Source organism: Bison bison, unplaced genomic scaffold, assembly GCF_000754665.1.
Source record: "Bison bison bison isolate TAMUID 2011002044 unplaced genomic scaffold, Bison_UMD1.0 scf7180017864105, whole genome shotgun sequence".
Classification (NCBI taxonomy): Eukaryota; Metazoa; Chordata; class Mammalia; order Artiodactyla; family Bovidae; genus Bison; species Bison bison.
In genome coordinates, this window is record NW_011494677.1 from 9394219 (window position 1) to 9402113 (window position 7895).

Here is a 7895-nt window from a genome sequence, read left to right on the forward strand (position 1 = left end):
CTCCACATCTTCACCATGCCTGGGAGCCAGGTGGCGGCAGGAGGGGCTCGTCTGGCAGGTGAAGCCGGTGCTGTGGGATGCATGGACCCGGTGGCACGGCTGTGGCCGTGGTCCACAGTGATCACCAACCAGTGTGAGAGGCACTTGCCAGCCCAGGGGGGCTGTCTCTAGTGCCTGACAGCCTGGAGGGAACCAGAGGGATCCCGGAGATAGAGGCCATGCGAGACGAGCTTTTGCCAAGGTCATGCCAGTGGACAAGGGCACACCAGGTCCACACCAGCTCCACCTGAGGCAGGACCTGGATGGGTCCCAGATGGCTAAACAAACTAGAGAGGGAAGAAGAGCATATGGCACCTTATAAAACACGATTAGAGCATCATAGTCCTGGTTTGGTTTTGAAATGCTTATTAGGCCAATGTTATTATTGGCCTTTTATTGTTACATATGAATATTAAAAGCCCACATTAAGTTAGTTTAAAATTAATAGACTTCTTACAACCCCACTCCAGTACTCTTGCCTGGAAAATCCCGTGGATGGAGGAGACTGGGAGGCTGCAGTCCATGGGGTCGCGAAGAGTCGGACACGACTGAGCGACTTCACTTTCACTTTTCACTTTCATGCATTGGAGAAGGAAATGGCAACCCACTCCAGTGTTCTTGCCTGGAGAATCCCAGGGATGGCGGAACCGGTGGGCTGCCATCTATGGGATCACACAGAGTCGGACACGACTGAAGTGACTTAGCAGTAGCAGCAGCAGACTTCTTACAAGAGCAGCTTCAGTTTTACAGAAAAATTTAGCAGAAAGTGTAGAGAATTCCATGTGCCCCTACTCCCCTCCCCAGTTTCCCTCTTAACATCTTGCATTGGTGTAGTACATTTGTGACAACTGATCAATCAACATAGTGAAAGTGAAACATGAAAGCGAAAGTCACTCAATCATGTCCAACTCTTTGCAACCCCATAGACTATACAGTCCATGGAATTCACCAGGCCAGAATACTGGAGTGGGTAGCCTTTCCCTTCTCCAGGAGATCTTTCCAACCCAGGGATGGAACCCATATCTCCCGCATTGCAGGCAGATTCTTTACCAGCTGAGCCACAAGGGAAGCCCAGGAACACAGCTGCATTATTACCGACTCCATAGTTTACCTTAGGGGTCACTGTTGTTATTGCCTTGTTCTATGGGTTTTGATGAATGAATGTCATGTATGGATCATTACAGTAGCACACAGAATAGTTCCATTGTCCTAAAAGTCCCCTGTGCTCCACCTGTTCATCCCTCTCTCCTCACTCCTCTCCCAACCGCTGGCAGTTGCTGATCTTTCATGTCACTGTAGTCTGGCCTTTTCCAGAATGGCATACAGTGGGAATTACACAGAATGTAGCCTTCTCAGATTGGCTTCTTTCAAGCAATATGCTTCTTTCTTAACAATGTGCATTTAAGGTTCCTCCGTGTCTTTCACGGCTTAATAGTTCTTTTTAAATCACTGAATAATATTCCATTGTATGGATATTTTATGGTTTGTTTATCCATTCACCTATTGAGGGTCATCTTGGTTGCTTCCGATTTTCGACAATTTGTCATCGGCCCTTTTTGGTATCTGCAATTAAGAGATTATAGATCAGAAGTAATCTGAATACCAGTATTTATTAGCCAAACATGATTATCAGTGACATTCTGCATCCAAACGCATTTGGGCACTGTGATGTCACTCTTACATTGCTCTAACACCTCTTATGCCTTCTTTTCCTTGCATAGATCAGGTGCACAAAGAAATTTTCTAAAAATATTTATTTATTTACTTGGCTGCGTGGGGTCTGAGTTGCTACATGCAGGATCTTCCATCTTCGGTCTTCTTTGCAGCACGTGGGGTCTTTAGTTGAAGAATGTAAACTCTTAGTTGCAGCATGTGGAAACTAGTTCCCTGACCGGGGATTAAACCCAAGACCTCTGCATTGGGGGTGCAGTGTCTTAGCTCCTGGACTGCCAGGGAAATCCCCACAAAAATACTTTTGAAAGTTTAATTGTTATAAAATGATACCTTTGGTACATCCACTATACTTCAATTTTTAAAAGGTCCAAGCACAAGAAAAAAAGCAAAAAGGAAAAAGTATTAAAAAAAATGATACCCACTCAGGTCAACTTTTTTTCCAAAGATGGCGTATAAAGTGGGAAGCAAAAACTCACTCCCTCAGCCGTCTCCAGCCCCATCACCTCCCCAAAGGTAGCCACACTTAACATTTTTATACATGTCTGTCTAACTACTTTTTCTTCATATACAAGCATTCATGTATAGCTTTCTTTGGTAACAAAATACATATGCTTTTCAGAATATACGTGTGTAAATAATTTCTAAAGACGATGTCCTGCTTTTGTTTATAGGAAAGTGCATTTGAAAATATAGTCAAATGGAACAGTTATTTTTTAATTTGTATTTATTTTATTACATGTTTATTTATTTATTTTTGGCTGTGCTGGGTCTTTGCTGCAGTGCAGAGCTTTTCTCTAGTTGCAGCGAGCGGGGGCTATGCTCTAGTTGCAGTGCATGGCTTCTCGTTGCGGTGGCTTCTCTTGTTGCAGGCTCTCGGCATGCAGCCTCAGTCGTTGTGGCACGTGAACTTATTGCTGCTTGGCAAGTAGAATCTCCTCGAACCAGGGATTGAACCTGTGTGCCCTGCATTGACAGGTGGATTCTTAACCACTGGACCACCAGGGAAGTCCTGGAACACTTATTCTAAATCCTCCTTCTGGCATCTTCAGTGGGAGAGAGCCTTTTGATTTCTTTTCTCCAAAATGCTACCTTGTTCCATGGTCCCTAGAGCTACAATCAGTGAGAATACACTGGTATTACTCCAAGCAGGAGGGAGTTTGGAAGATGGGTTATGTATCCCACTCCCATGGCAGATTCTTCAATCAGCCATAATTTATCTTCTCCTACTCTCACCACATTCTTGGTGATGTCACCCTTTTCCTGGGAAGCAACTTGTCCCTTACCTGATAACCAAAGTTCCATTCAGAATTTCTCATATGGTTTTCGCACAGTAAACTCTTTTTGGGGAAGGTACCCTTCTATTTCCCCATGTACTTATACCACAAAAGCTGTTTTTGTTGTATTTTAAGCCTAGGTACTTCCCTCAGGTATCTGTCCTGCCAAAGATATCTGTAATTCTTTGGAAAAAGAAAATAATTCAAGTTCCTAAACTCCCATAAGGGGAATAATAACCATAGGAGAAGCTATGGATAACCTAATAATAGAAGCTAATAATAACCAAAGGATAACCAAACATTCATCATTTCCATGGGCTTCCTTGGTGGCTTTCCTTCTTTACCCCAGTGGTAAAGAATCCACCTGCCAGTGTAGGAGATGCACTTTGATTCCGGGGTCGGAAAGATTCCCTAGAGAAGGAAATGGCAACCCTCCCCAGTATCCTTGCTTGGGAAATCCCATGGACAGAGGAGCCTGACAGGCTATAGTCCATTGGGTCACAAAAGAGTGGGATGCGACTTAGTGACTCAGCAACAACAACAGAAGACCCAGTTGCAAAAGCCACTCCCTTTTACAAACTGTTGCTTTTCCAGTGATCATTTACAATCAAAACATCTTTTTATAGGATAAAGTATGGCTGCAGTCCATGGGGTCGCTAAGAGTCGGACACGACTGAGCGACTTCACTTTCACTTTCATGCATTGGAAAAGGAAATGGCACTCCACTCCAGTGTTCTTGCCTGGAGAATCCCAGGCACGGGGGAGCCTAGTGGGCTGCTGTCTATGGGGTCGCACAGAGTCGGACACGACTGAAGTGACTTAGCATAGCATAGCATAGCATGAGTGTTTTTACACTGGATCTTTGGACCTCTCAGAGGATGTTTTATTCTTTTGAAAGCTGTCTTGAGTACTCAACTTTGAACATCACTGTCTTATTAAACTGCCTTGGGAAGAGGCTCTCATCTCAGCAGGGGTGCTCAGTACATGAATGAGCCCCTACACTAGCCCTTTGGTTGGTTCCACTGACAGAACCTTTGCACAGAGTCAGCTGCACTCTGTAAGTCTGGTGTGTGAGCAAAACCATAGTTCAGTGAGAGACCACTGTATATAAGAAATCCCTGCCTGAGAGATTCCATTCAGTTCTTGTGTGTCCATTTCAGTAGGCTCTTGAACATCAACTAAATAAAAAAGTAGAAAATGGAGTGGAAAGAAGCCAAAGAATGGGCATCAGGAAATATAAACTATCTAAGGAGTTAACAGTAAGGGAAGGATGATGGGTTTTATCTGATGCATATGAAATATTAATATTTAATTTATCTAGATTGTGTAGATAAATGTGTATAGTTAGGAGAGATTAGAGGTTGTCTTTTTTAAAAAAAGTCATCTAGCACTATTACCAGCAAATGGTCATATTTGTTCTATTTGTAACCACTATATGTATAATATAAGGAACTGAGGTAGAAGAGGGTTTCCCCAGTAGCTCAGCTGGTAAAGAATATGCCTGCAATGCAGGAGACCCCAGTTCAATTCCTGGGTCGGAAAGATCCCCTGGATAAGGGATAGGCTACTCACTCCAGTATTCTTGGGCTTCCCTAGTGGTTCTGCTGGTAAAGAATCTGCCTGCAATGTGGGAGACCAGAGTTTGATCCCTGGGTTGGGAAGATGCCCTGGAGAAGGGGAACTATTTCTATTTGTAAAATCCCTAAGCCCAAGTATGCAACAAAAGCTAGGGTATATGGAAATGTTGGGATGACAGAACAGTGAAGTCATCCAAATGGTCTTGTTATATTCCTAAACTCCTAAAACCAAGTAGGTTAGAGGGGACTATTTCCTAGAGCTGAGTCTCCAGTAGATAAATTACTAAACACTATGAATTACTTGGCCAAATGCTGCATTACTGTTTCGATTATGCTTTGATACAATAATTAAACAATTCGGCCACTGAACAGGTCATTTATAAGTACATGCAGGCTACTCATTGGTAAAAAAGGTACTCTGTGACCCTGAGATTCTAGGATAGTTTTGAACTTTTCCAGCACGTGGACCCACTTGGTGCAGACTGTCCGAAGGGGACAGCTAGCCAACTGTTCTGCCAGTGAGCTCAGAGTACCTCAGCAGTTCAATGTAACAACCGTGAGTAACCTGAAAATTTGTTTCTCTTTCTTGTTTTGAAATATCTTCAGGTTCAAGAACTCTAGCACTTCTGCATTCACAAATGTCACACAAACAAAATCAAATACCCCTTAGTTTAACAGGTCAACAGGCTGCTACAGCCAAATGCATGTAAAATTTTTTGTGTCCAAGGAAAAGACACAGACTAGGAGGTAGAGAAAATTCTTAATTTTATTTTATTACACTTCTTAGGCTTTTTTTTTTTTTTTCAGGAGGAAAAATTGATTTAAAAAGAGTTTTGCTTTGGAATATTTCTTTTGCTATTTATATTTGTGAAATCAATTTTATCTAATTGTGGCAATAAGCTGTTATTCATAAAATGTTACATTGTATTTTCTATGTATTTATTTATTTGTTATTTACCATTCCGTTGACTATCAGATGTGACACATATCATCCTAATTGAATTCCATTATTATCTCTGATGATCATACTTGTTTTTTGACCATATTTGATCATTAATTATTAAGCAATTTTAAGGCAAATTTGTTCACTTTAAAATTTCATGCAATCATCTGATCATTTTCCTTTTAGTTTGGCTAATAAAAATACAGGAATGGGTTAAATGTTTACAGAAAATATCTCAAGTAATTGGGAACAACTGGTGCTTTCATATTTGCACACTTTTCATTTGGAGGGAAGGTAATAAAGCCCTAAGAATTACAGTCAAATAGCCTGCCAGCCATGGCATTCTGAGCACATAAATCACACCTTGTCAATATCCCATCAGTCAAATGGGCCAAATAGCACTAATATATTTATGAATTCTGTGTAACTATTAATAGAACATGAACAAGTACATCTGCAGGTGACATCACCCTTATGGTAGAAAGTGAAGAGGAGCTAAAGAGCCTCTTGATGAAGGTGAAATAGAATAGCGAAAAAGCTGGCTTAAAACTCAACATTCAAAAAACTAAGATCATGACATCCAGTCCCATCACTTCATGGCAAATAGATGGGGAAACAATGGAAACATTGAAAGACTTTATTTTCTTGGTCTCCAAAATCAGTGCACATGGTGACTACAGCCATGAAATTGAAAGACACTTGTTCCTTGGAAGAAAATCTATGACAAACCTAGATAGCATATTAAAAAGCAGAGACAGTACTTTGCTGACGAAAGTCCATTTAGTCAAAGCTATGGTTTTTACAGTAGTCATGTATGCATGTGAGAGCTGGATCATAAAGAAGGCTAAGTGTCAAAGAAATGATGCTTTTAAACTGTGGTGTTGGAGAAGACTCTTGAGAGTCCCTTGGACTGCAAGGAGATCCCATCAGTCAATTCTAAAGGAAATCAGTCCTGAATATTCATTGGAAGGACTGATGCTGAAGCTGAAGCTCCAATACTTTAACCACCTGATGCGAAGAGTTGACTCATTGGAAAAGACCCTGATGCTGGGAAAAATTGAGCATCTTCCCTCCCAGCATGGAGGGAAAGGCAAGAGAAGGGGATGACATAGAATGAGATGGTTGGGTGGTGTCACTGACTCAATGGACATGAATTTGAGCAAGCTCTGGGAGATAGTGAAGGACAGGGAAGCCTGGCACGCTGCAGTCCATGGGATCGTAAAGAGTCAGACATGACTGAGTGACTCAACATCAATAAGTAAATCTGAAATCTGAAAGGGTTTGATTCCAAAAAGCGTCTATTTTCATAAAAGGAAGTGATAATTCAAACAGACCGAATGAGATTATTTCTTGGCCATCCACCCTCTAGATTTTCAGAAAGTTCTTGTTGGATGTACCTTAAAAGGACGGGGAGGGAGACCCTCCTATGTCCCTGGATCTATGTTCACACTGTATATGGTATCCTCCATGTCATCCCAGTATCAGAGACAGCCTTTTCTGAACCTTATGGATTCTGAAGTCCAGTTTGTGGTTCTGACAATACCTTACACTGAGAGAATGTAGCTGTCGAGTTTACCTACTCTTGCAGAAACAAACAGATGCAATGTGCAGTATATACCTCCAGCATTCATTTGTCTGAAAAGTGAAAGTGTTCGTCGCTCAGTCCTATCTGACTGTTTGTGACCCCATGGACTGTAGCCAGCCAGGCCTCTCTACCCATGGAATTCTCCAGGCAAGAATTCGACCTTTAATATGTTTGGAACAGAAAAGCCATGCATTGTTTCTAATTTGCTTCATAACATGTGGCAGCGGTTACCTCTTATGTAAGTCCACGTGTTTATGTTTGTTTTTAAATACTGGTGCTCCCTAAGCATTTCTATCTTAGACATTTTGTGAAGTGTATGTACTCAGGAAGACACAGAATGGGGAAAAAGCCACATTGTCCATTCATTTATCCAATAAAAAATAATTACCAGGCTCCTACCATATGCCCAGCGCTCTTACAGACACCAAGGATGCAGAGGGGAGCGGTATCGTCGTCGGTTTTGGTGGCAGTTGAGCATGCATCGGAGAAGTTTCCTGGAATGTGTTTTGAAAAAAAGCATCGCTCCCACCACCTTCCAGTTATTTCTGCTTTACTCTCTAAGTAGAGAGGAGGTCCTCAGGGTAACCTGTCTCTAGAAGCCCGGAGTGAGCGGCGGGGCCAGGTGTGGAGCCGGGGTTGTGACCACCCAAGACCGGAACCCCCAATCCTGGACCCCCTGCCCCGACCCCTCTCTGGGCGGGGAGGGGCGGCGCTCTCCGCTCCCGGCTGCGCCCTCCGCCCGGGGCCTGCAGGGGGCGCGCGCAACCAGGCCTTGGCGCCGGCTGTGCGAGGGGTAAGGGGTG